This window comes from Condylostylus longicornis, unplaced genomic scaffold (assembly GCF_029603195.1).
Source record: "Condylostylus longicornis isolate FDR11 unplaced genomic scaffold, ASM2960319v2 ptg000044l, whole genome shotgun sequence".
In the NCBI taxonomy this organism is placed as follows: domain Eukaryota; kingdom Metazoa; phylum Arthropoda; class Insecta; order Diptera; family Dolichopodidae; genus Condylostylus; species Condylostylus longicornis.
In genome coordinates this window covers 7917426-7944346 of record NW_026578013.1, presented here as the reverse complement: position 1 = coordinate 7944346, position 26921 = coordinate 7917426, and the positions used below count along the sequence as shown (strand labels likewise).

The 26921-nt window shown below is 21.8% G+C and overlaps 1 long non-coding RNA gene across 1 annotated transcript in view; it reads right to left on the bottom strand.

Moving 5' to 3' along the window:
- The window catches only part of LOC129610318 (uncharacterized), a 45188-nt gene extending 18472 nt beyond the window's left edge, over positions 1–26716 (bottom strand). Inside the window, exon 1 of the long non-coding RNA XR_008697085.1 lies at positions 25216–26716. This is a non-coding gene — a long non-coding RNA (uncharacterized LOC129610318). The remainder of the gene's footprint in view (positions 1–25215) is intronic.
- Between the last annotated feature and the right edge of the window lie 205 nt (positions 26717–26921).

The following is a 26921-nucleotide window of genomic DNA, read 5'->3' as shown; positions in this document are numbered from 1 at the left end:
TACAATTTTAATAAATTTTTTTCATCTAAAATTTAAATATTTTTAATAAAATTTATTGATCTCGCATTAATATTGCTAATGTGGCCTCTGCGTACAATATAGCCTTAACACAATATAATATGTATATAAAAATAAATTTTAAGAAAACTACTGAATACTTAAAAATAAAAGATTTTCTAGCAAATTAAACATTAGTGAAAAAAGATACACAATTACAATCTTGATTGGATTCTTTTTTTGGTTAATTTCAAGAATATTGTTAATAGATATACGTTCCTTCATACTTTTTTCTTAAAGGTAGAATACTTACAAGATTAAAATAGTAGAAATTTGTAGCATTAGAAATAGAATCCTTTGACCTTTCATTAAATTACTTTATATTTAGTTATTTAAAAAAAAAATTATTTTTTCTTTTGTTTTTTGTTATAAAGACGAGAATAAAATTTCATTATATCAAAGGAAATTTTCTAAAATTGTATAAAATTTTCTAAATTTGTGCTTACATGTATGTAATCAGGCTTTTTTCTTTAAATTATTATACTTTGTCGTTTCTATAATTTAATTTGTTATAAAAAGAGCTCAGCATTAGTTCTAATTCAAATTTTAATATATTATGCATAATATTGTAATTAAATTGTTTACTTAATTTTAATGAAAAATCTTATAAATCAATATTAAATATGAATTATATGAACAAATATTTTAAAAAATTACAACAATATTTTTAAATATTGCAGTCACTTTTATAAAAGAACTGATATATTATGTTCTTAAAGTTGGCACAATTTAGAAAGAGTAAATCATAGAGAAAAATCTTCGTTCCTAATAATTTTACTGTGTGATTACTGAATTAATATTATTAAGTAATATTAATTAAATAATATTCATTCTTGCAGAATCTAAAAATAAAAATGCATTTAATTGTTATACCAACATTTTTATATAATAAAATTGAAATATTATTATACTATAAATAATCATTTTACTTAAAATATCACATTGCATGAATTTCAGAGTTCAGAAAAATTAAACGTAAAAACCGAACATTGTAACTTGGTATGTGAAACGACATTATGCCTACGGAATAGAATGTACAAGGACAAATTTTATATAATTTACACATCGTTAATATTAATCAATACAATTTAATAAATTACCTTAATTATTACCCCAATTTTATAATAAATAAAATTCTGAAAATTTAATTACATTTGCATATAATTTTTATACTAAATATCTATAATAAATACACACAAATAAAAATAATTATTTAGTCCTAGAAAACTAAAATTCATTTGAATGCAATAAATTTAATTTTCTATTTATTTCCTTGATTATATTGCTTTAACAGTTAAGTATATTATGTGTACATTTTTGTATACAATTTTGTATGTGATATAAATTTTAAATTTACTCTTTATTGTAGTTATTGAATTTTCGAATAGTAATTATAAATTATGCATTATTTAATTTTAATTTTAATGCATCACATAATATGTAAGGACAGATAAGCATAGGAATGTCTATTACCTCACGTTTTTGAATTGTGCGTTCATTAGAATTGAATTTACCTATGCATTATTTCAAAATATTATTCAAAATTTTAATTTTTAATTTATTTTTTTTGGATGGCATGAAATATTGATATTAGTTCATTTGACAGAAGAAATAATCTATTTATATAGAAAATATGAAATTCGTTTTAATGTGAGTTTTTCCATCGTATAATGTGAGTTCGAGTAACAAAAAAATATCAAATAATGTGCTTAAGAATTTTAATAGTTATTATGAGTTATAAAAACTTTTTTTTTAAATATCTACTCTTTTTGCATACTTTTAGGGGAAACCCCAAAAAGTTTTTATAATCTTTAACATTATGTATGGAATTATATGATTCATTCTTAAATTACTATAGTATTAAATAATCACTATTAAATCATTCGAAATGGGAGGGAGATGATGCAATATAGTTAAAATATTCTTTTTGAAATCAAGCGAAATAAAAACAGCTATATATATTTTTATAACAAATTTTTTAAATCCTTGAAATTGTTCATTTTTCTTTAAATTTTCTTATTTATAGCATTATAAAATAACCATAGCCGCGACTATGAGGTAAAAGTACCTGAAAATGTCATTAACACAATGATATATTGCTATAAAAATACAATTATTAATGAAATATTTAAACATAAAATGTTGAAGAACATTATGAACATTTATATTTTATTTGATATGAAAATAAAAATCCGAAACATGATATGAATTCAAGTGATCAATCATATTATGTGTATAAGTGTGTTTTATTATATTTTCACAAATGCTTCCTCCACTACCAAATATCAGTGCTGTTGTTTTATTTTTTCTGAATATGTTCATGTCTATTGAAAAATAAAAATGGTGCCAAAAATTTTATGATATTCGAAAATTTTTTACTGTCGAAACTCTGTAAATTCTGTAAATTTTCCAAAAATTTTCGAACTCAAAAAAGTATAAAATAATTTTAAAAAATTTTTATTAAGCTTAGGTTATCGACTGTTATAAGTACGTATAATTGTTTTTTAAAATTTTTCTGTACAGATTTCGTCTTATTGAAGCATAAAATAACAACACTGAAAATAACCATAGTTTAACGCAATATAAAATTACTTTGGTTGTGGCAGAATATACATACACATATACTAATGTATATATTGTAATTTGGTTTCAGTTTTTAAATCCCTTTAAAACATGATTATATGAATATAAATTTCTCTTTCTTACATTATCTTTTTTGTTTCATTTATTTTCTTTTTTCCTTTTTCATTTGATAACAAGCTGCAATATATCATATATGCTAAACGTAAACGTAAAGGGTAAAGGTAAACCGATATTTTGATAACTCACAAACATATATATTTGTTATACTGATATTATCATTTCCTTTCTTCATATTTTTTTCATATTATATTATACCACATAAAAATCCAGTTAGTAATCGCACGATTTATAAATACGTTACACTCATACAAACATTTATTTACGAATAAGAATTTATAGGCCAGATGTCTGTCTAAATCTATTAAATGAAATTTGCAATGAAATTAACACAATATTTTGAATAAATTCGAAATCTCGATTTGTACGAATTATGCTGCATTGCAATATAAATTTGCTTAACAATAAATACTAGTCACTACAATATAAATAAAATGTCCACATGAATCGGAATAAAATAATTTGTAATTAAAAACATCATTTTATTGCATGAATAGGGTATCGGGCTTTTAGATAATTCAGTTCCTTTAATTGAAACTGAAAGTTTCAAAACCTGCCTGTTATAGATTAAATACAGGGCTGTAAAATTTAGTAGTTCCAACTTCAAAAACTGATTATCGTAAAATGCCTTTCACAATTCGTATATTATGTGTAAAAAAAATGTTTAATCTTAAATTAATTAACAAATCGAAACTTACGAATTATAAGCATTTATTATAAATTTTTATATGTAAATATTGTTTTTAAAATATCGTAACCGAACGCATGTGCCTTTTTAAGTTCTATCACCATCGTTGTTTAACTTCTATTCCATAAATAACTTTAAAGAAAAAATTTTTTTTTATATATATATATGCACATACAATTCACAGAATTTTGGGGAAATGAATATTACATACACATAACATCCACTCCAACAAATATTTCTACACGTGTACCAGCACATATGCTCTCGCACATGACTATAATGTTTTTATATTTTTATATACTATAAAAGGTTTATAATCGATTGTACACACATTTGGAACATTGAAGGTGCAAAATTTTAATGGAAATATAGGCTTGCATACATACATATGTATGTTAATAAGTAGTACATAAAATAAAAGTCGATACGAGTACGTAATAATTGTTAAATAAAAGTATTATTAATGTATACATATATATGAAAATCGATATTTACACAATATGTAAGTAAATAATAAAGCAAAATACCTACGTTGCTTTTGGGGTTAAAATTCAAGTCAAATACGGAATATGTAATGTTCTTATATATATATATATATAAAATTTTTAAAAGGAAATGAAAATGCAACGAAAAATATATAAAATTCAAAAATAAAATAAAAAAACATTATTCTTTTCTTTCTTTAAATTATTAAATTTTGTATTAATGTGTGTGTGTACACATATGAATAAGGGATGTGCATAGTATATGCAATGCAAATTGCAATATGTAACCAAAAGTATTAAAATGCAAAAATACAAAATATGTAATGAAAAAATAAAATTGTAAAATGAGTAAAATAAAAAAGAGAAATAATATAATCCTTCACATTGGTAACGGTAAACGTACATATATATATGAATTTTCAAGAAAGCACCTGGTTTGAAATTCAGTTTCTGTCTTTGGTATGCAATTTCGTATAGGTACTTTTCATTTGAATATTGAATTGCATTATACGGAAATTACTTTTTTTTTTGTTTTACGTCTTATACACTAATGTTAAGGTTAACATTTTAAACAATCATGCTCTTTATGTAAAACAAATGCATATTGCTCTAACTACTCGTATGTATGTTATTGCAGTTAAAGATCAAATTTTATTTTAAAATGAACAAAACAAAACTTTCTGTAAAAATTTATTCAAGTTTTGGAAAAAGTTTTAAAAGTTGAACGAATTACGAAAAATTTTAATCAATTTATTTAATTTTTAAAATGAAATAGTTGAAGTTAAATTATTGAATAGTTAATTTAGAATAGATGTATAAATGATGTGTAGCTCAGCCACACACTTAGTTAGTTTGGACAAATAATAGCTTAATAGTAATACTTGTTCCAGAACCTTACTGGTTCCAAGTATATGAAAACGATGTTGGATTCAATGTGAAATTACTTACAGAGGAAAATTGATAACAGGAGTTATTTTTATCTGAATACGTTTTTTGAGTGTCAACAAATTAAGAGGATCATGCAGCTATTAGTTTAATCTTTTCGTATTTACTTCCACAAAATGGAAAAAAAAACGAAAAACTTCAAAATCTTATGCTGATTGACTGATATGAAGTAGGGCACCTTATGTTCTGCGTTTTAAAAGATAGAGAATGGCAAAATTTGGTTATGACAATAGGAACCACACACCCAGAGAACTTCATGAAAATATTGCTGGAGAACGGAAATGGAGTTAAAATTAATAACGAAACGCGTATTGTTAAACAACACACTCATAAGAATAGACAAAATAAATCAAAAACAAAAGAAAATTTAAGAAAATCGTGGAACTTTTGACGAAAATTAAACAACGCGTTCCAATCTGAAGTAAAATAATATATTTGTGAACTTTAATTTACCGGGAATCATAACAAAAACATGCAGCAATAAAGCGTGCGTTCCCATCTCAACCTTCGTAAAACTAATGTTCGTTGAAACATAAAATTTAACTTGATTAATCTGCTGGTATTCGCAGTTATCACAATAATTAAGACTGACTAGATTAAGTTCATTTTAAATTATACTACATAATTTTTTTTTAAAATAAAGTGAGGAAAAAGATAATTAATTTGGGTAGTAGCTACTCATTTAAAATAAAATTTGATTCTCAAGGATGGTGCTACAAAGCCTCATCTCACTATTTTCATTATAAATTCCACGTCAACTGACATTTTTATTAATTTTTGTGTTCTTTTATTATATTATGTATGTACAAATGAAAATAGATAAAGATAAATAAAAAAATGAAAAGTTTTGAGTTGCAAAAAAAATTTTAAATTAAATTCTACAAAAGAAAAATATTTAATGAAGAATCTATTTAGTTTCTAGAATAACGTAACACCACAATAATGATGAACATTGAGAGACAATAAAACGTGCATTATTGAAGTCTAATGAAGAGAACATGCTTAATTTTAAATAGAATATTTAATATGTTATTCAAACAAAAATTCATGTTTGTGTGTGCTTGAACTTTTGAATTTTATAGAATAGCATATTTTCCAGTTTAATTTTTTTAAAATAAATAACATAAAAAATTTAAATTAAATTTATTGTTCTTTAATAACTAATTTTTCATTTTAAAATCAATTACTAATGAATAAAAAATATCAGTTTTCAGTGGAGAATAAAATATTTAAAACCGAATTAAAAAAATTGATTTAAAAACCAAATATCGCGCCAGCAATATTTTGTTATTATGTTTCTTTTAATATTCCTTCCGAGTCCTAAAAGTTTTAAGTCCTACACATGGAAAATTGTAGTGTTACAAACGGTATGGCAAATTTATAATACCCTTCGAACATGCGTGCGGGTATCAGCAAACAGAAACAAACATGAAATTATATATATATACTTATAAGGTTTCACAAAAAAAAGGATTATAAAAATAACAACATACATAAGAAGGAAAAATTAGAATTGGAAATACAGGAGCAAAAAAATATAATAAGTGTGTATGGGATTCTTAAAAAAAATTCGGAAATGAAAGCAAAATTATAAGTATTTTCGAATTGAAGTGAACGTAGTATAGAAATATTATTTTGAACACAAAAAATAATTGCAACGAACTATAAATTTAGTTAATAAAATAATTTTATTTTATTAACTAAATTTCAGTAATGTTTTCAGAAAGAGCCCTAAACGCAGTTCTAATTGAATTTTAATGCCAGCCTCCTGCCAAAATACGAATTAATTTTGATATTTTCACATAACCTGAAATGTAACAAAGATTATACTTTCTAATTTCTAGTGAATTCTAACTTAATATTGTTTTTGTTTTATAATTGATTACAGTACATATATAATAACCATTTTTCATTTAATAACTCAAATCCTTTTTATTCATTTGTTCAGAATTTTTTAAGAAAATAATTCTCTCTTATTATTTTCGTTTACATAATTTTCTTATGATTATTTTTCTATACAACATTCGTCGTCTTTAGTGTTTATAATAAGAAGCAATCAAATCCTTGGTAGAAACAAAAAAATATATATGTATATTTAATATCACAGAAGTAAACTAATAAACATTGTTGCGCACACATTTATACAAAACGCAACGAAGTATAGTTATACGTTTCTGCTTTCACATACAAAATACTTTTTTGAAATTCTTTTGCTTTTACTATTTTCAATGTTTTAGACTTTCATAGAATTTTACAGAAGCTATTCAAAAATCTCTTAACTGTGTATTTGCAAAATCTTATATATTCAAGAAATTTTTTTATTTTCCTTCTTCTTATACACTTTAACTTCCGTTCTATTGCTGTTATGTTATTTAACAACAATTTTTTTTTGTATACCTTATAGATTTAATAATATTTTTACCTATTCTTCACCTAAAGAAAAGTAAAAGTAAATTAGGGAAACGTTAAATAAGCTTTTTATAATTATTATATTTTTCAATGTAAACAGCAAATAGCAATTTAAACTCTAAGTATGTATACGATGGTTATAGACTTGAAAAAGAACAACAATATCAATATGTATTTTCACAAAAGCAATTCTCTTTATACTTATATACGTATACAGGATGAATTGAAAATATGTAAAATGTACTTATATTTTAGTACCATTGACACTATTATAAAAATTTACATAATAAGATTTTTGTTAATTTTTTATGAATTTAATAGCATTTTTATAAGAAAATTTAAATTTTTTTTTTTAAATGGTATAAATTCCGTATAATTAAAATAATTAAAAAGAGTTTTATTTCTTATGTAAATTTAAAAAAAAACAATTGAGTACTGAATAAAAATATTAAATATCTGGAATAATTTTCCATTTTTCTCAAAACCTATGTGCATAAACGCAAACAAACCTACAAGTACTAGAAAAATTTTAGAAGGAAAACAGTTTATAAAACTTAGCATACATACATTTTCAAGTTATAAATGTTCAATTAAATATACTGCTTGTAATTATGTTTAATGTTAGGTAAATAAGTTGTAAATTTTGTTAAATAAAATATGACAAATTTTAGCTTTTAATTGAAATATTTTTTAATATGCTTTAAACGTTCATTGAACTTGTAAGAATAACTAATTAAAATTTCTTCTAATTATAATTGCAGAACAGATGGAAGAGTAATCAAAATAGCGATGAGTAATCAAATAAGCACTCAAACCAGTGACTAAAGCTACCTAGGCGAATACTTTAACAACTGCGCTGCAAAAGTGTGAAGAAATCACCGCCAATTATCACATTGCTTTACATTGTAATCTCAATGAAACACACAATCACAACAACATAAGTAAGAACATATAAATAAGCTTTGTGCCTATTAGTTAGTGATATTTATTGAACTTATTTATATTATAAAAAAAGTAAAATATTTTACAGTATTAATAACCATTGAAGACAGTGTAAGCACTCATAAAAAAATTTTAATAATAAATTTATCCTATAGGCTAAGCATTTATATTAGCGGAATTTTTTCAGGGAAAGTTAAAAACTAACAACAATATTTATTTTCATACATCAAACATTGTTCATAGACGTATTTGTTTGATGTTTATAACATTTTAATCAAATTGAACAAGATGCCTGAACAACATTTGATTGGAGCCCAGCTACGATACATCTACACATTCAGTACATAAAATAGTTCACTACAAAAAATTTCTGTACACGAAAATGTCAAATAGAATATTTTAATTTATTTTTCTCAATTTATTATACAAAGTGAATTTTTTTTATATTTTATTTGTTCTATTGAGATTGCCACAGGAGTGGTATGACAAGGTACTAGCTACCTACTATGTACGTTTAATACTCGAAGAGAAATACTATGATATTATTAATTCCTAATATTTCTTTTTCTTTTTATATTAAAATTTGCTTGCCATTCATAAACATAAATCTTCAAAAATAATGAGTTTCAATAAAATAAATTTATCTTTTTTGTCATGTAACTTTTATACGTACATAATTTATAATATAATATGAAAAATTTTCATTACATTTGTACGTATATATAAATAGAAAAAACTACTTATAAGAAAATTCATATTCACATGGCAAACAAAAATGTAAGATGTCTACAAAATACGTAAAGTATACATACATATTCAGAATTTCCATAGCTAAGTACACGCATGTAAGGAGAATTATTTTTCTACGAGTATTTTATGTTTAAATAAAACAAAATTAACAATCTATTTCATACATTATTAAGTTTATAATGAAAAGAATCCGCTTTTCAACTACAATAAATTGTAATTTTCCGAAATACCAGTTTTTACCGGCCTCTTATATTGCTACAATAAGAAAGGCTATGTCATCGCACTTACTTTCGGATGTCTAGTTCTCAATTCTCTATTATATTTTCTATTATATTTTCTATTATAACTATTTTCAGAAGTATGTCGGTCTATCAGTCTATCTGTCTGTCTCTCTGTCAGAACCGATTTTGATGAAATTTTATATATTAGTTTATTTCGGCTATATAAGTAAAAATAATCAACCAATTGACTTGAAATATTACATTTGGTCAATGTTACATTTTTTACCACATCTACGGTACTAATTGATGGAATTTCGTGAAATTTCATATTTGAGTTCTGGTTGTTACCAAAACTAATTGACATACTTCTTAGTGTATTCGGATGGCACAAGGTGAAACCCAACTTTTCTAGAAATGTTTAACTTACTAACTTCCTTAAAATTTGGAGACAATATCTAAAACCCATTTTAGATATTGTTTTCAAATTTTACATCAGATTTTTAGAGATAATGTAAATATTTTAAGCTGTTTCTACTCTACTACAAGTACATGTAGTACTTATAGTAGAGTAGAACCGGTTTGTTTAAATATGCAGCGTATAGAATATATAAAAATAAAATTTCAATCAAAATATTATTTTAAATTTTTTTATATTATTGTAATATTAAATCATGTAATTTTAAATTTTTAATAAAACTTACAACATAAACTTGATACATGCGATTAAATATACCTAAATAATGAATTTAAATTATAAACAAATATTATGTAATTACATTTACAGCTGAAAACGAAAAAACAAAATTCTGCATTTGAACTTAAAATGTTTTGTATTGTTCTAATAACCGTAATAAACAATGGGTATAACCAAAAAAAAAGCATAAAATTTTCTGATAAATTTCAATTTTAAAACATTATATAATTTCTAAAAATTTATTTTACAAAATTCTGTTAAATATATAAAAAAAAAATTTACATAAATTTTATAAAAAACGCTTTTAAAAAACGGGGTCATATCAAAGCTAAAAAGTTTAATTCGATATTTATTTATGCAAACCATAAAACAACAAGCATATATCTACATCATTCACAAATTACATAATATGTATTTATGTATGTGCGTATGTACATGGTGAAATTAAAACTACCCCTTTTAATTTTTTTGTTTTTTACTCGTTAAGTGTGTATCTATGTGGTTGTGGTATACACACACATACTACAAGGATAATGATGAATGAATAAGTAAAGTCGACTAATAAATAATGATTAAAAAAAATTTATGAATTCAATTAAGTTATTAATAATAATATGAAGGTCTCTACTATAAACAATGTAGAGGACCTGAATATGCCTATATTATTAAAAATTTCAATAAAATGCAATATGAACATAAATTTAGAAATATATATTACATTTATAACACATATTATATACTCGTATACATATCGACTTTGTATATACATATACAAGTACTGTCCACTTTAACGGTTTATAAAAAATAAATTATATTAGCATCAGCGAAAGTAAATAATGTCATATACTTTGATATATTGGATGCAGAAGTGTGTTTAATAATAAAATTGCTAATTTACAAAAGTATACAACTGTATATCCAAAATACGCTAGTTGCTAGTCATCGTCACCTGATGCAGTAAACCTGCATCCACCATGGCACTGTGTTAAACAGTTAAGTAGTAATCATACAGTTTTCAATTTTAGAGCTGTAATCCTTCTTAGATTTTTAAATGAGTATATAAAGTGTAAATATACTTTTTCTAACAAACTGGGAAGGAACAAAGTTCTCGCAATAAATAAAAAATTCTTGCAACTAAATCCGAAACGTATCACAACCCATGTTGAGCACAGCGAGTGGCACACCGTAAAGGCCCACCGAGTAGTCGTTTTCAAGAAAAGTAATACATAAATTCATTCTAGAAGGTACTCGATATTAAAAAGTTTTTCCACAGGTAAGCGATGAAGCACGGAAACAATCAGCATTAAAAAATTAAAATTTGCAACCCAACATATTAATTAATATTAGAAAACTACATAAATTAAAGAGAAGTCAACTTCGCCAACAAAATAGTCAACAAAGAAAAATTTCCAACAGCCAAAAATTACAAATATTATTTCAAGTGATGAGTACTACACGTCAATAAATCAAATACAGACTTATGGGCCTCAGATACAACACAATTGGATACATCAGAAGAAAAACCCGAATCAAGCTGCTTTGAAAGCACATTCTTAATAACTTAAAATTGTTGAAAATCCAACGACGGCGTTCCATTTCCGTGATAAAGAGCCTCTCATAATCAGTGGTAAACGTTTGATCAACAAAAGCAAAACAAGCATAGTCAATATACAACCGATTCCATGTATAAAAGGTAAGTTAAAATCGCTCAAAGCGATAAGATTATATCGATATTGTTGCTTCGGGTGTCAATCCGTTTTTATTACCTAAATAATTTCATAATAAGATATAAAAAAGTAGTTTTTGATCTGAAATTGTAATTCTAATGTCTTAATATGTTAGGATACTAAAAATAAATTTACAACAGAAAGAAACAAAAATAAAGTGTAAATTAAAATGAAAAATGTAATGTTTTTGTACATTATACGTGTCAGAAATTGCCTTTAATTTTAACAATAAACTTTTTTGACATTGTAAATGGAAAACAATAAAAATCTCGTTATATTTGAAAGTGTTTCATTTTCTATTTTATTTTACATTATTTTTAGAATTTTTAATGTATCTTACTATTTTTTTTCTGAAATTCAAGGTTATGATGATGATATATAAGTTTACTATGCCTTTTTTTATATAAAAAACTAACTAGCACTAGCCTAGTTCCCACATTATTTTCGAATTCATTTCACAACCCCCTAATATGTTGATACACAATTTGAAAAGAGTATTTTTTCTATATCATGCAACTACGAACATTTTATTTTATATAACACAAACTAAAATTAGCACATACATACATATATTATGTATGGCTGCACATATTGTAATATCACTAAAAGGGCTATCTATAAAATTAAAAAAGCTATTGTGCATTGGACAATCGAAAGCATATATGTATGTATAATATTATTTAGACAATATAAAAAAATAAAGTACTAAACACAGAGAATATTATCTTACATGTTTATCGATTCTTGTAGCCTTTCATATACTCTTTCATACATTTATAACAAAGTTGTTGTAATGTTAAAACTTATATAACATAACAAAATATTCTTAAGTTACATGAATATTGAGAATTTAAAACTTGAGTTAAAATCTCGAAGCATAGTGATTTTAGACTGATTTTAAAAAGAAAGAGATTCTGTATTCTGTTGTTCATTGATATTTTTTATTTCTAAAGTTTCATAAAAATGCTAGGCTGATCCCAAAGGTTTTCAAGATATTAATTTCTTTTTTATTTTTCACAATTTAATAACTTCGAACTTCTGCGGTGATTTTGAATTTTTATCTTTTGAATTGAACTTACACGTACAGTATGGACATATTTGGTAAATAAGTGACTTTGTTATTTTCTATTTTCTAAGTTTTATATTTTCTAAGCGTTGTTTTAGATTTAATTTAATAGTGTCAGATTCGCTTTTAGAGTACAAAAACTTGGGGTTTTCAATGAGACCGATGGACCTTACCGTTGTTGTAATAAATTATACTTGTCAAATCAAAGGTTATGCGACAATTTTTTAAAATTTAATACAGCTTATAAATTTATAAAAAAACCTCGTCCCTAATTTTTGTTTTTCTTTTTTTTTTTGATTTGATACTTGACTTAAAATCTTTTCATTTAAGTATTTGTTAAGTATTACGAAATTTTTTATTATAAAGTTAATCGATCAATTTGTATATTAAAATTTTCCACTTTTGTTTATTAATAAATTATGAGTTTTTACGTCAAAGCAATTTTCTAAAGAGAAAACCATTATTTATTTTTTAAACAAAAGACAAAAAAATTTTCTTTATATCATTTTTATTTTTTATTTTTCTTTTCTTTATTTAAATTTATTAAGTATTAAAATTTACAATGTTAATATGCAACATAATAAGTTCTTAGGGATATCAAAATAATTAAAATGTCGGTTATTATTGTATGTATAAAAAATATGGAAAAAAAAGACAAAAAACGGATTCTAAAATTTATTGTTATTTATTTTGCAGATATGGAAAAAAAGATATGAAAAAAAAAAGACAAAAGAATAGAAAATAAGAATAAAAATTTCACATAACCTTTACTTTGTCAAACATACAATGTTATTTAAAAGCAAGTTAATCTACATACATACATGTATATTCTATAAAATATGACATGTATACATGTGAAATACAAAGAGAGAATATTATGTAAGTAATTATTATATTTGAAGGATTTACTTAAATTGTATAATATAAATACTTGTCACAACAACGATCTGATACTGAGAAAAATAAAAAAAAAATAAGTAATTTGTAAAAAGATGATGAACGTACATATTTCTCGAAAATAAAAGAGAATTTTCTATGTATGTATGTATGTATTGAACATTTGTTACATAAAATTTTTATTTTTCTCAATGAGAAATGTTAGTACTATAGCTGTGCATTAATAAAAATTTAATTAAGGTGGAAACAAAATAAATAATTTTACCTGAAAATTTCCTGTAATTAATTAATTGAAATCAGTCTTTCATGAATTGAAATTCGCCATTGAAATAGAAAATACTCAGATTTTAAAAGTAAAACACAATTTCTCTTAATAATGTTCATGTAGAAATTAATTATTTGCACTACAACTAAATAAATTTAATACTATTTTGCACTTTTAATAATTTTTATAAAAATTTTCAAACAAACTTCGTTTTTTTCTTTTGTTATTCAATTTAAAATTTCGAATTAATTTGACATTTTTATTATTTTATATTGTTAATGAAATACAAAATTTCGACTACTTCATAATAAAAAAAAAATATTTTATAGAAAAATTTTTATACTCAGAAACTTTCACAAAGAACTAAACATTTTAAGTACTTTTGTTAAATTGTAAAAGAAACTGTTTAATTGTTGTATTACCTAATAAAATGAAATGAAATCTTTCCTGACTGCAAGTTAACAACAACAAGCATAGTTCATCATAAAAAAAATTAAATTGCTGCTGATAAAAATTTAAGGTACTTAACGTTTTCGAGCTTTATGTAACAGTTTCCAAAAGTATTACAACAACAGTAAAGTCACAAACTAAAATAAAGGATTCATTGCAATTTTAGAATTGTAGTTTGAATATATTCTATGGGATATACATATACATAATTAAATTGTATTTGAAATTTAGGTATTCGAATTTTGACTTTAATTAGATTCAAATTAAACAAATTGTGAATATATGAATATTTGATTAATCTATACAACTCAATTCATTTTTATAACAATTATTGCACAAGTATATAGTCAAAATCATTTACTTCTTTAAAAAAAACACTTAAATTCTCTAATTTTTAATTTTATAAGCTCTACTTCAAGATATATGTAATAACAAAGCAAAATTAAATAATTTTTGTTAGTTTTTTATTAATTATAAAAAAAATGTACTTAAAAGCTCATATAATGGAAAAAAATAATATTACAGTTCCACATTTTAATAACTTTATTACTAAAACTTATACTATATGCATAATTAAATGACGCGGTTCAGCAAAACAAAGTTTAATTAAATTCTTTACAATTGAAAGTAGATAAGTAAATAAATTCTTTAAATTAATTAATTGTCTGTATTTACATAAATATTTTGTACATATAAAATATATATAAGTTTTTTTTTTATTTTAATCATAATATTATTAATTTTTTTTGTGAATCCTATTTAAATACTCAAGGTCAAATTCAAAGTCATTTACTAAAAATACTCAATATAAATTTATATATATATATATATATATATATATATATATATACGTATATCTGTTTATATATAGTAATTGTGTGTATTTTTCATAATAATGCAAATTCATTGTCAAAGAGACGACCTTTGTACTTTTTAAATCTCATACCTCAGTTCCTGTATATATTTAAACTTTTATTTTATTTATTTTTTTCTGTTTTAAAGAGGAACCTTACCTACACTTGCTCATATAATCAAAAAAAGAAAAAAAATCATACATAAATTTTGAAAAAGAAAAAATTTTCAATGTGTATACAAACATACATAACTCTCAAACATCCTTTCATACATAAATATATACACATAAACGTTAAATATTTTATATTATATATGTGTGTTGGAATATGTACGTTGGTTGCAAAAATATATACATACATAAATATTCTCTTTAAATGACTTCAATCAATTCGAAAAAAAAAACATCCTGAATATAAGAGATTTTTCCTTTTTTTTCCATGAATACGAGTATATTTGCAAATATTTATAGGTACAAATATATTATATATAATGTATATATGGATTGTATTGCAACCCACACAAAAAATAACAATCCAAAGTATTTTTGTTAGGATGCTATAAAATAGGAAATTTTTTCTTTCATTTTTCTCTTCATTTTATTCAGAAAATATTCTATTGTGTTTTTTTTTAGGAATACAAGTATCAGTACCAAGTACCTAGGTTTTTTAAAATATACCATATACAATTTAAAATTCTACATTAATAAAATGAAATAAGAATAAAATTAACCATGTAATGCGGCTTATAATACAAAATATTGTAGAAATTCTACATTTATTTTTTTTTTTTCAAAATTTAGTCAACCATATTTTATAATTTTATATTTTAATATAATATTATATGTATATAAATGTGTATATTTTAAATGAATAATAACAAAAAATATCGGTTTTCCACAATAAAATGTATACAGGTATATTAAATTTGTTCACCAATTTTGTAGAAATGGTAGATAATATATTATTATACTATATATATATAAAATAAATAAGATAGACGTACAAAATGCCAATTTTTTTTTATTATTATTTTCTTAACTTGAAAATTGTAAAATAATAATATTAGAGTCGGCAATAAAATTAACGAAATTAAATGGCTTAAATAGTCGTATAATAAATGGAATTACACAATAAAATTCACTACAAGATTCTGAAACATATAGGTACTTTTTATACTATGCATTTTAATTATTTTTTATTTACAAATAATTTGATATTGATTAGCTATGCTCCGATTATTTTTCAATTAGTATAATTAATTAATCATCTAATTGAGCATGAATTAATTAATTTGAATTTCGTATAATATAATATTCATTTTGCATTTTTCATTAATAAAATTACGAATATTTAAAAAATTCATGACATCAATCTCATACTGATCACATACATAAGTATAATAATCCGTAATTAATAAAAAAATATAAAAGGTGAAAAAGTAGAAAAAATTGAGTACTCCGATAATGTGCTAAAATAGAACACATAGATATAGAGCACAGAATAGCTAATTCTAAAAATGAAATTGAAATTTTATGGCCAGAATTGATATGAATTGGTATATTTCACGTATATTGTTCAAAAGTTAGAGTATGCGAAAGCCTGAAATAAGTAGCATCTTTCGACTCAGACAAATGATGATGAAGAACTACGAAACAGGAACGAGTATGAAATCAGTTTAGAAAATGCAAATTTTCTCATTTAAAATGAAAAAAAAAATCGATTTTCAGAAAAAAAAAATTGAAAAAATTGTAGAGAATAAGTGGAAGAGCTATATTTCCTTAGGGAACAGAAAAACAAAATTTTCAAGTCAAAATTTTTTGTTTACTTAAATCAAATGTTTAATATTATATTTAAAAAAAAAAGAGAATTTATTTTTTAATAATTTACGTAAGCATTTTTATGAAACTTAAGAATAAATTATTTAAAATTTAAAATAATTTTTTTTTTTTAGAAAATTTTTATATTTGTCCTACATAATATAATATATTTTATAATATATTTACATAAACTGCATATGTAAATATAGCTATGTACATATATTTATATTGAAACTTATTAAGATTAAAATTCACTTAAGTATTTAAATTAAAAGTTGAATTTAATTACTTTGTTTTATTTTAAAACAAAAATTTTCTAGGTCTTTAAATTTGACCATTCATAAAAATCGTGAAGAAAGTAAAATACGAACCGCAAACTTTCAAATTCAAATATTTAACAAATATTAACCCAAAACTCCTTCAATTTATATTTTGGATTTATCAATTTGCTGAAATAAATGAAAATACCGTTCGATGTTCTTCGTTATGTGGTAAAAAAAATAGTTAGGATTACCTAATTCGAACATAGTCGCGGCCAATACAAATGGCAATGATTGATTTATAACATTTTTGGAAGTAAAATTTACATACAAACTTATCATATTTGCGGCATTTTTTTTTAAATTTAAAACCCAAAATCTTATTTGCCTGTACTTGCCATTAGCTGAGAATATTTGTTTTTGTGTAGAAATTATTTGTAATTTAATCTAAAAATTTTAAAAATACAACCATTTTACAGTCATTACCATATACGCACAAACTTTTATTTGATTACAACAAAAAGAAAAGGTATAAACCAAATATTTATTAATAAACGCTTCACCATTAAAAAAATATGCTACCAAAGCATATATTTATATATATATATATTATAAGTATATGTAATGAATGAAACAAAAGCTTATAATCTAAAGCAATATAATTTTTTTTTCTTTAAACTTTTAAAGATCATCCTCCCTTGTATATACGTATAAACACATAGCATATTACAATTTGCTTATTTATTTTTGTTAAAAACTTCCTTTTGTCATTTATTTTTTCTTTAATATACAAAAATATATATATATACCTTAAAAATGACAAGCTGTTTCCGAAATGGAAATCTTTAAAAAAAAAAATATTTAATAACAGGGACCCATCATAATCCTCTCACTCTAACTTTTTAAGGATATGTTGAAAACCGCCAAAAATTAAAATTAATTTAAATACTTTTTTTTTAAAGTATATATAATATATATGTATTTGTTGATGTATATATATGTACATATGTACAGAAGGAACGTTGTGAATAACTTGCAAAATAAAACTTAATTAAAAGAAAAAAATGTTGCCCTTTCTCTTCAACTTTTTAAATAGAAAAATATAAAGATAAAAAAAATAATAAAAAAAGAACAAAAAGATTTTTTTTTTTTGTGGAAAACAATTTTTTTTTTTTTGCTGTAATCTTTTAGTGATGTGACCTTATTGTCATGCTGTTCTGAAATATATTTAAACTTTTCTAATTGTTATATATATATCCTTTTTCTATACATTTATAAAACATATAGATATTTAGGTTCTTCTATATAAAAAATATTGTTGGGAAACCAAATAATTTTACAATATTTTTTTTGTTGAAAAAAATTCTCAGAATTCATTAAGAAATAATTTTAAAATTTCCTTTTTTTTCTGTAGATTTCACATTTCATTTTAATTATATAACAGTTTAGTAATTAAAATAATTAAGAGTAAAATTTTAATATAATAAAGGAAAAACAAATTTTAATATTTGATTTGAAATTATGACAAAGAAAATTTTTAAATTTATACATTTTAAATTAATGACAATAGAAATAAGAAAAATATTTGCTCCAAATTTTATGCAATTTTATTAAATATTTATGTCTAATAAATTTAAGATTTTTGAATAGATTTTGTAATAAAATTTTTCCAAAAAAAATATTTTACAATGATTTTACATTAATAATTTATTAATTTCACAATAGTAATTTGTGAAATTTACCTAATTTTGATTTATTGGTCTCTTATGAGGTCATTGAAACTTTCTATCTGAGTTATTTGAAATAGATTACAATAAAATTTTTGTGTATATAAAAAAAAATTAAGATGAATATTTTAAATTTAATACATTTTTTTTATATGTAAAAGTGTGCGGAGTTCAAATATTGTGATGATAAAAATCTAACCCGCATACTTTTTAATTCGCGAAATATTTTCTTTTGTTCCCGTTTTTATTTTATGAGTGCAAATAAGGATTCTGTTCAAGCTGTTAGTTTTCAGATTATATTTTTAATACACTTCAGAAGTTATATACAATAACATATAGACATTTCCAAATCGCATGCCACTGTATATAATTCTAAATTGTACAATGAATACTAATTATGATAAACACAATATTGCGAAAGATTTACAACAAAAAATAAAATATTTTGTTTTTTATTATTGAAAGGGTAAAATAATGATTATTGCTTATACATTTATAAATAATAACATATATATATTATAATTCAATTATAAATATATAAAAAAAAACCTTTGAAATTAGTGAACTGTTGTAAAAAGAATGAAAAAAATGTCATATGAAAAGAGTTGTACGAGTATGAACAAAACTTTTTCTATATTTCAATCTCTACTGTAACTTAAACTATTTACAAAACTAAATATATATCTATGTTCGTATGTATCTATAAAAAGTACATACATAACATGTATGTAAAACAAATTCATATATTTGAAAAAAAAAGGTGATTTTCAAAAATAAAAACTTAGTTTTAACTAAAAGCATTTTAGCCTAATTTACTAAAAAATTTATTTAACAATATCGAAAAATTTCAAAAGGAAACAATAAAAAAAAATTTTTTTATTTTCTTTCTTTCTTCTTTTCATTTCATTTCCTTTATTTGAAAATTCCACAAAAGTAAAAAGAAAGTTATAAATAAACAACATAATCATTAAATAACATTTATGAATATACACTTAAAATAACACATAAATATGTATGTAACTTAGTGCAAAGATCTTTTCATGTATATACATACATACATACATAATATCTATGCAACATAAAAATATAAAAAAAAAAGTGTGGAATTTTTTTTTTCATAATAATAATAATAATGTCCTTATTGTTCACTTGGGTTAATATCCTATACATATCTACCTTCTTACACCAAAAAAAAAATAATAAAAATATGAAAAGAAAGACGACTAACCTACCAGCAAAATGAAAATTTGACTTCTTTTTATTTTCATATGATAATTTAAATTTTTCGTTTTCGCCATCAAATTCAAGTGAATTTAAATATAGAACTATTTAAAGATTATAAAAAAAAATTACAAAATATATTTCTGTGGTCACAAATGAAAACATTCTATTTGGAAATAAGCTTGAACTGCTTAATCTTTTTTGAAGATTTTCTTTCAAATTTCAAATCATTGTAAAGTTTAATTAAAAAAACATGAAGTTTAGGTAATTAATTATTAGGTAATTAATTAAATAGTTAAATTCTTAGGGATTAGGTATTAAACTAAAGGTAGTTAGAAAAATATTTAAGGTTATTCGTAATTCATTATAATGCATTGTAATGAAAAGCGTTTGAAATTGAAAATTGACAAAATTGTCATTTCTGTCTCGTATTATTCAATAATTTTTTAGAAGACAAAAATGATAAATTTAAATAAAAAATTACTGGCTTAAAAATTGACATAAAAAACGTCATATTATTATGACGTTAAATAAATTTAGCTTAAATAAAATTTTGAAGTTATAAATAAATTTTTTATACATATTGATGTTTCTTTTGATTCGTAATTTTTTACATAACATTGTCCAGGATCAAATCCTGTAAATTCCTGTTTTTTTTTAATTTTTTTAATTAATAAATATTTTGAAAAAATCAAAAGATCGAGAGTATAATTTTTTACAGGAGAATTTTGCACAGACTTATGCTAATTTCAAAAGTTTGAACATTACAAAAGTCATTCAGCCATCATATGGGAGTAAAAGAAAAATATCCAGCTTTTTCTTATATTTATTCAAGATTATTAATGAAATCATGTTTCTTTTTTGTAACAAATGTTTTATGAAAGTATTTAAGAAAAATTTCGTTTTCTTTTTGTTAAATTAAAATAGTTTTCATTAAAAGTTTTTATATATAAGCTCAAATTTTTAAATTTATTTTTAATAAACTTGAAAAGATTTAAAATTTATTAAAAATTAAAAAAAATACTAATTAAAATAAACATCATAAATTATGAATAATATAAAAACTAAACTTTAATGCTACACCTTCGCCAAGAAGTATGCAATATTTTTTTATTTTATTTCTAAAATTATCTTTATTATGTATAGTTAGCAAGCTAGCTAGCCATTCAATTAAATTGAGAAAAAAAAAATATTAATAAAAATTCTTCCGATATTAAATTTGTAATTTTTTACTCCTATAGTTGTTGACTTACAATAAAAAATAACTAAAAAAATCATTAGTTTTTATATAATTTCCTTTTACTTCTCATTTTGTTTTTTCTTATTTATTTTTTTTTTAAGAATAAATTATGAAGAAAAACGAAAAATATTGTAAAGTCACAAAGTAAGAAAGGAAAATAATGAAAGGAAATAAAAGTATATTATGAACAATTTTCTATCATTTGCTCAAAAGGAATGGCTATATTCTTTTTTCTTTTTTTTAATAAAAGAACTCATTTTATATACTTAAATATTGTTTCCGTTTATTTTTGGGTTAAAAAAATAATAATACATGTATATTTTTCTTTGTAAAATGAATACGTTATAGTTCATCAAGTAAATATATAAACACGTATATTCACATATAATAGTTTTAATAAATAACATTAATATGTTATATAAAATAGCAATTACGGTTCTATATTAAATTGACATCGTTTATTTTTATAGGAAATAAATAGATAAATACGTATATACATAATAAGTATATATTTCATGTGTTATATTGTATACATTATTAAATATTTGGTGTGAGATTTGCGTCCTAGATAAACATTTTAATATTAAGAAAATTATAGAGAGGTTTAAGAAGAACATAATTTTGTATTTTTTTAATAGTTCAAGTAACTTGATAGGGTAGCACTTTTTTTTTATATACATATATACAACATATATCAAATATGATATAATGAATTATTATTTTAAGTAGAATTTATTCGAAAAAAATTATTTACTTTTCTCACATACATTAATTATAATTCCACAAAATTATTTAAAAATTAAATATAACAAACGCTTTCGGCTAATATATTTTAAACTTATGCTTTTCCATATACAAGGCAATTCTGTAATATGGTTTAATCTCTAGGCGTCAGAAAAGTGATACAATTTTATGAAAATCGTTCTTGGCCATTTAAGTCCATATACCCTTTTGTCGAAACCAAGAATTTTCAACCGGAATTTTGAGGGTTAAATATTCACTAAAGATTTTTAAAAAAAATCAGTTCGCGTAATTTTTGACTCCACATCGCCAAACTTGAAAACACTGTATGGTAAAATACGGAACTCCAAAGGAAGCTATATATAATGTTGTTCAATGATCAAATTTAACGATATGACCAATTATAATTTTAACCAATAATTAAATTTAAAGATATTCCGATAGCTTTTATGAAAAACCCCCCTAACTGTGGCATTTTATACTTGATATATATAATGAGTAATAAAATTGATATATGCATATATGTACTAAAAATCACTTATATTTACTAAATATTACATTCCTGTAAAGCCTGCTATAAATATGCAATTATGCATATCATAATCTTTTACAAAATGATAATATTATAAAACTTTTTTTTATTATAATATTAATTATATTAAATATAAAATAATATTAAATATAAAACTTTATAAAACATAATACTTAATTAATTAAGTAAATATTTAAATATAAGGAATGCTGGCTTATTTCAAAATTTATGTGCCAATGAAAAGAATAGTACAGCACTTGATTTTTTTTTTAATTTCAAACATGAAATATTAAAGATGGAGTAAAATATTATATACTCCATCAATATACAATCAAATTTTTTAAAAAAATTTATGGAAATTATTGAATTTCAACATTTTTAATGTGAAATTTAATCAAACATTCAAATGTGAAAAATGAATAAATGTTTATCATATATAAGTTATATGTAAAGTTATATGAATATTAAAATATATTTTTCAAAAAACCATTTTATATCTGTCGTAACTTTACTATAAATAATTTTGAATATACTCGTATATAATAAAATTTAAATTTCTAAAAATACGGTAAAAAAAAACCGAAAAACACATTTACTGTCTCAATATAAAAATAGAGTCCTAGATGCAAAAGTTATAATTATGTTTATCCTTGATATAAGTACATACTGTACTACGATAAAGTAAAATAAACACAATGTCGTTTAATATATGTATGTATATTTTTTAAGCATGCAATAAATCCATTTGAAATTGTAATGTCATATAATAAATCTAGAATATTAATAAAATAAAATAAAAAAAAAACACGTATGCTTATATAGAAGCAAGGATAAGATGATTTAAATATATGTATGTGGGTATATGAATATAGAAATATAGATAAATATTAATTCCGGATATATTTAAAAAATAACACATTATAATATAAGTATATCCTCGTACTCATATATGTACATATGTATTTCTAAATTCATATGTTGTTAACTTTAAAGATGTGCGTTTGCATATACATATGATCATGAATGTTAAGTGCTACAAAATACAACATACACTTAGGCATATACAAATACATAAGATTTATTTATAGGGAATTAGATTATGTAGCTATAAATATATATGTATATAATTCGCATTTATGAAAAATTTATTTTAACAAACAATGGAAATTTAATAATACTCGTAATTTAATAATTTATTGGTATACGTATTTATCATAACCTTCATAATATACACTTCAATTTTTACATATAAAAATATAAGAAACTTTTACAAAAAAAATTATTATGAAAGCAAATTATTTAAGTAGCTGCATATACATATAAACCATAGTTCAACTAGAAAAAATAAATGTAACGAAAGATAAAACTAAATAAATAGTATGAAATTATATGAATTGTAAAACTTTGCAAAATTTAAAAAAATATTTTACGGTAATTTTTAAAATAGTATTTGCAAAATTTTATGATATCAAAAAATAATTTATAAGTAAATAATTTAATTGAACTATACCTACAGGTTATTGTTATATTCTGTTTTAAAAAATTAGAAAGCAAAGAAGTAAATTAAAAAAAAAAGTAAAAATCATTTCCACTTATTTTACGATATTAATATCAACGTACACTGTAAAGCATGTTATGCGGTTACACCTGAACATAAGGAATTCCAAGGTATCGAAATAATATTTATTAGTTCTCATAAAAAACAAATTTTTAATTATAAAGCAAGGATAGCGAAAATAGTAAGGATTTCCCTTTTATCTTATTACTTAATTATATTTTCGTAATATTTCGTTTTTTTTTATAAAATATTTCTATTTAAAATTTCATTTACATGCAGATGTTAGTCTCTTTATTTACTATATGTACTTAATATTTACGCAAATATGTATATATTATTCACCGAAAATATATGATTTTTAAATTAAAAGAATTTATTCTAACATATTATACGGAATACACACGCAAAATAGCATGATTTTTTTTTGTAACCTTTCGCTTTTACATAAACCCAGACGCTTGGGCGTATGCAGTGCACCATACAAAAATAAAACTAAACATAATAAAACTTTTCATAAACATTTTTTGTACACAATACAATATTTTTAATTTTACATTATTATTAAAAATTTTAATCATAAAATAATAATAAAAACGATAAATAGCATGTCATTTTATAAGAAGCAATTTTAAAAATTATTTATTTTTATATTGTATATTTTTGATGAACATATTATATATTAAAAACAATCTCATTATGTGTGCGTCAGTATTATCTATCCGAATAATAATTATGCATCCGTATGTGAACGCTATAAAAGTTTTGAAAAAATGAGTATGGTAAAAAGAAATATACATTTTTTTCTATTTAAATTTTACTCAAAAAATAGAAAACAAAATTTAATAGAAATAAAACTTATTATAAAGGCAGTGCAAATATAATATTATATATATATGTATATATAATTATATAACATTTTAATTAACAATTTTATTATTTATCATTGAAATTAATGTATGCAATATTTACCTGTTAAGTGAATTTTCTTCTTTTTTTCTTATTTACTCGTATATTCAAATTTATATTCCAAAAACTTTAAAATGAAATTCCTTTGCACAAGAACAGGGAATTTTTTATTCTTTTTATTTTTTAAATGTGTGTTTGAATATATAAATGTATATATATTTATGTATATATTTTATAATCCTTTTTCGTTGAATAACAATTATTATTATTCTATTCTGTTTTTACATTCTTTCATTCGCTTGTCATATAAGTATACATATTGATATAAATTTTTATTTATATGTTTTGCAATACTATGTTATATACATAGGTGTAATAAATATATACATGTATGTATGTGCAAAAACATATAATATATTTTTTTGTTATTTTTTATTATTATTGATAAAATTAATAAAAAAAAAACGTAAATTATTAATTTTATTTTTATTTAATTTAAATATTATTATTTATATTGTAAAAATTTAATTGTATAACAGCTCATTTTAAATTTTTATATTTTCAAAATGAAACACAATGAAGAATTTTTTTAAATTTTTTACTTTTGAAAATTTACTTTTTGTTAATTTCTTTTTTTCTTTTTTTTTTTTGAGTTTAAAATTTATATGTGCATATACGTATGTATAATTTACATAGCTAGTATTTTGCCGTATATTTGCATTTATATTTCAACATACAAATATAAATACATAGTAATAATGTAGTAGTAGTGTAACCGTATCATACTTAAATTCAATAGAAAGCCGCCATATTTGTATAAAAATCGATAAGATGTTGATTATATACATAAAGTAAATATGTATATTTTTTTTCCATGTTTTTATATTATATTTTCGTTTTTTTGCTCTTATTTTTTCATTTATAAGATATAAAAATGTATATAAATATATAATTACATGTACAATAAAATGTACATTTATATACAAATTTTTTTAAAAATAAATTAAAAGAAAATTTAATAAGCGTATAGATTGTTTTACAACTATTATTTTCTAAATTTTTACGAAAAAGAAAAATTAATTTTTCTTGTTCTTATCTTTTGTTATATCGCTTAAATATCGTATTTATCTAATATTTCCCATTTTTTTTTCTATGTATGCAACTTTGTGTGCATATTCATATATGTATAGTATATATATACAATAAAAATCACTTAATTAAATAAATACACATTTTTGTTTTTAAATTAAATAAAGAAAGTGAAAAAAAAATAAAGATATTGTTAGATTTTAATTAAATTCACATTATTATAATATTATGTACGCAAATATAATAGTATATTATATTTAAATATTAATTAATATTTTATAATAGGTGATGTGTGTATATATTTTTGCATTCTTAAATAATTTTTCTTATTTTAAGTTTTACAATCACACACAGCACCACACTACATACATAAAATTGATTATAAAATAGTTTTGCTTTCTCTTATTTGTTTGCTTTATATTTTTTTTGCTATATTTTCTAATACTAAAATGACTGTAAAATTATACAACGGTACTGAAACACGGAACAAAATATACTAAAAAACGATATAGAATGCAATTTTATGAAATTTATTGAAATTTCGTTAAAAAAATTTTTTCGTTAAAAATTGTCTAAATGTGTTATATAAATCCGGAATCGTAAATTTTTTATTATTTTTGTATTTTTTCGTTTTTTTATAATTTATTGTCCTTATTTTTGTTTGCTAATTTACAAATAAC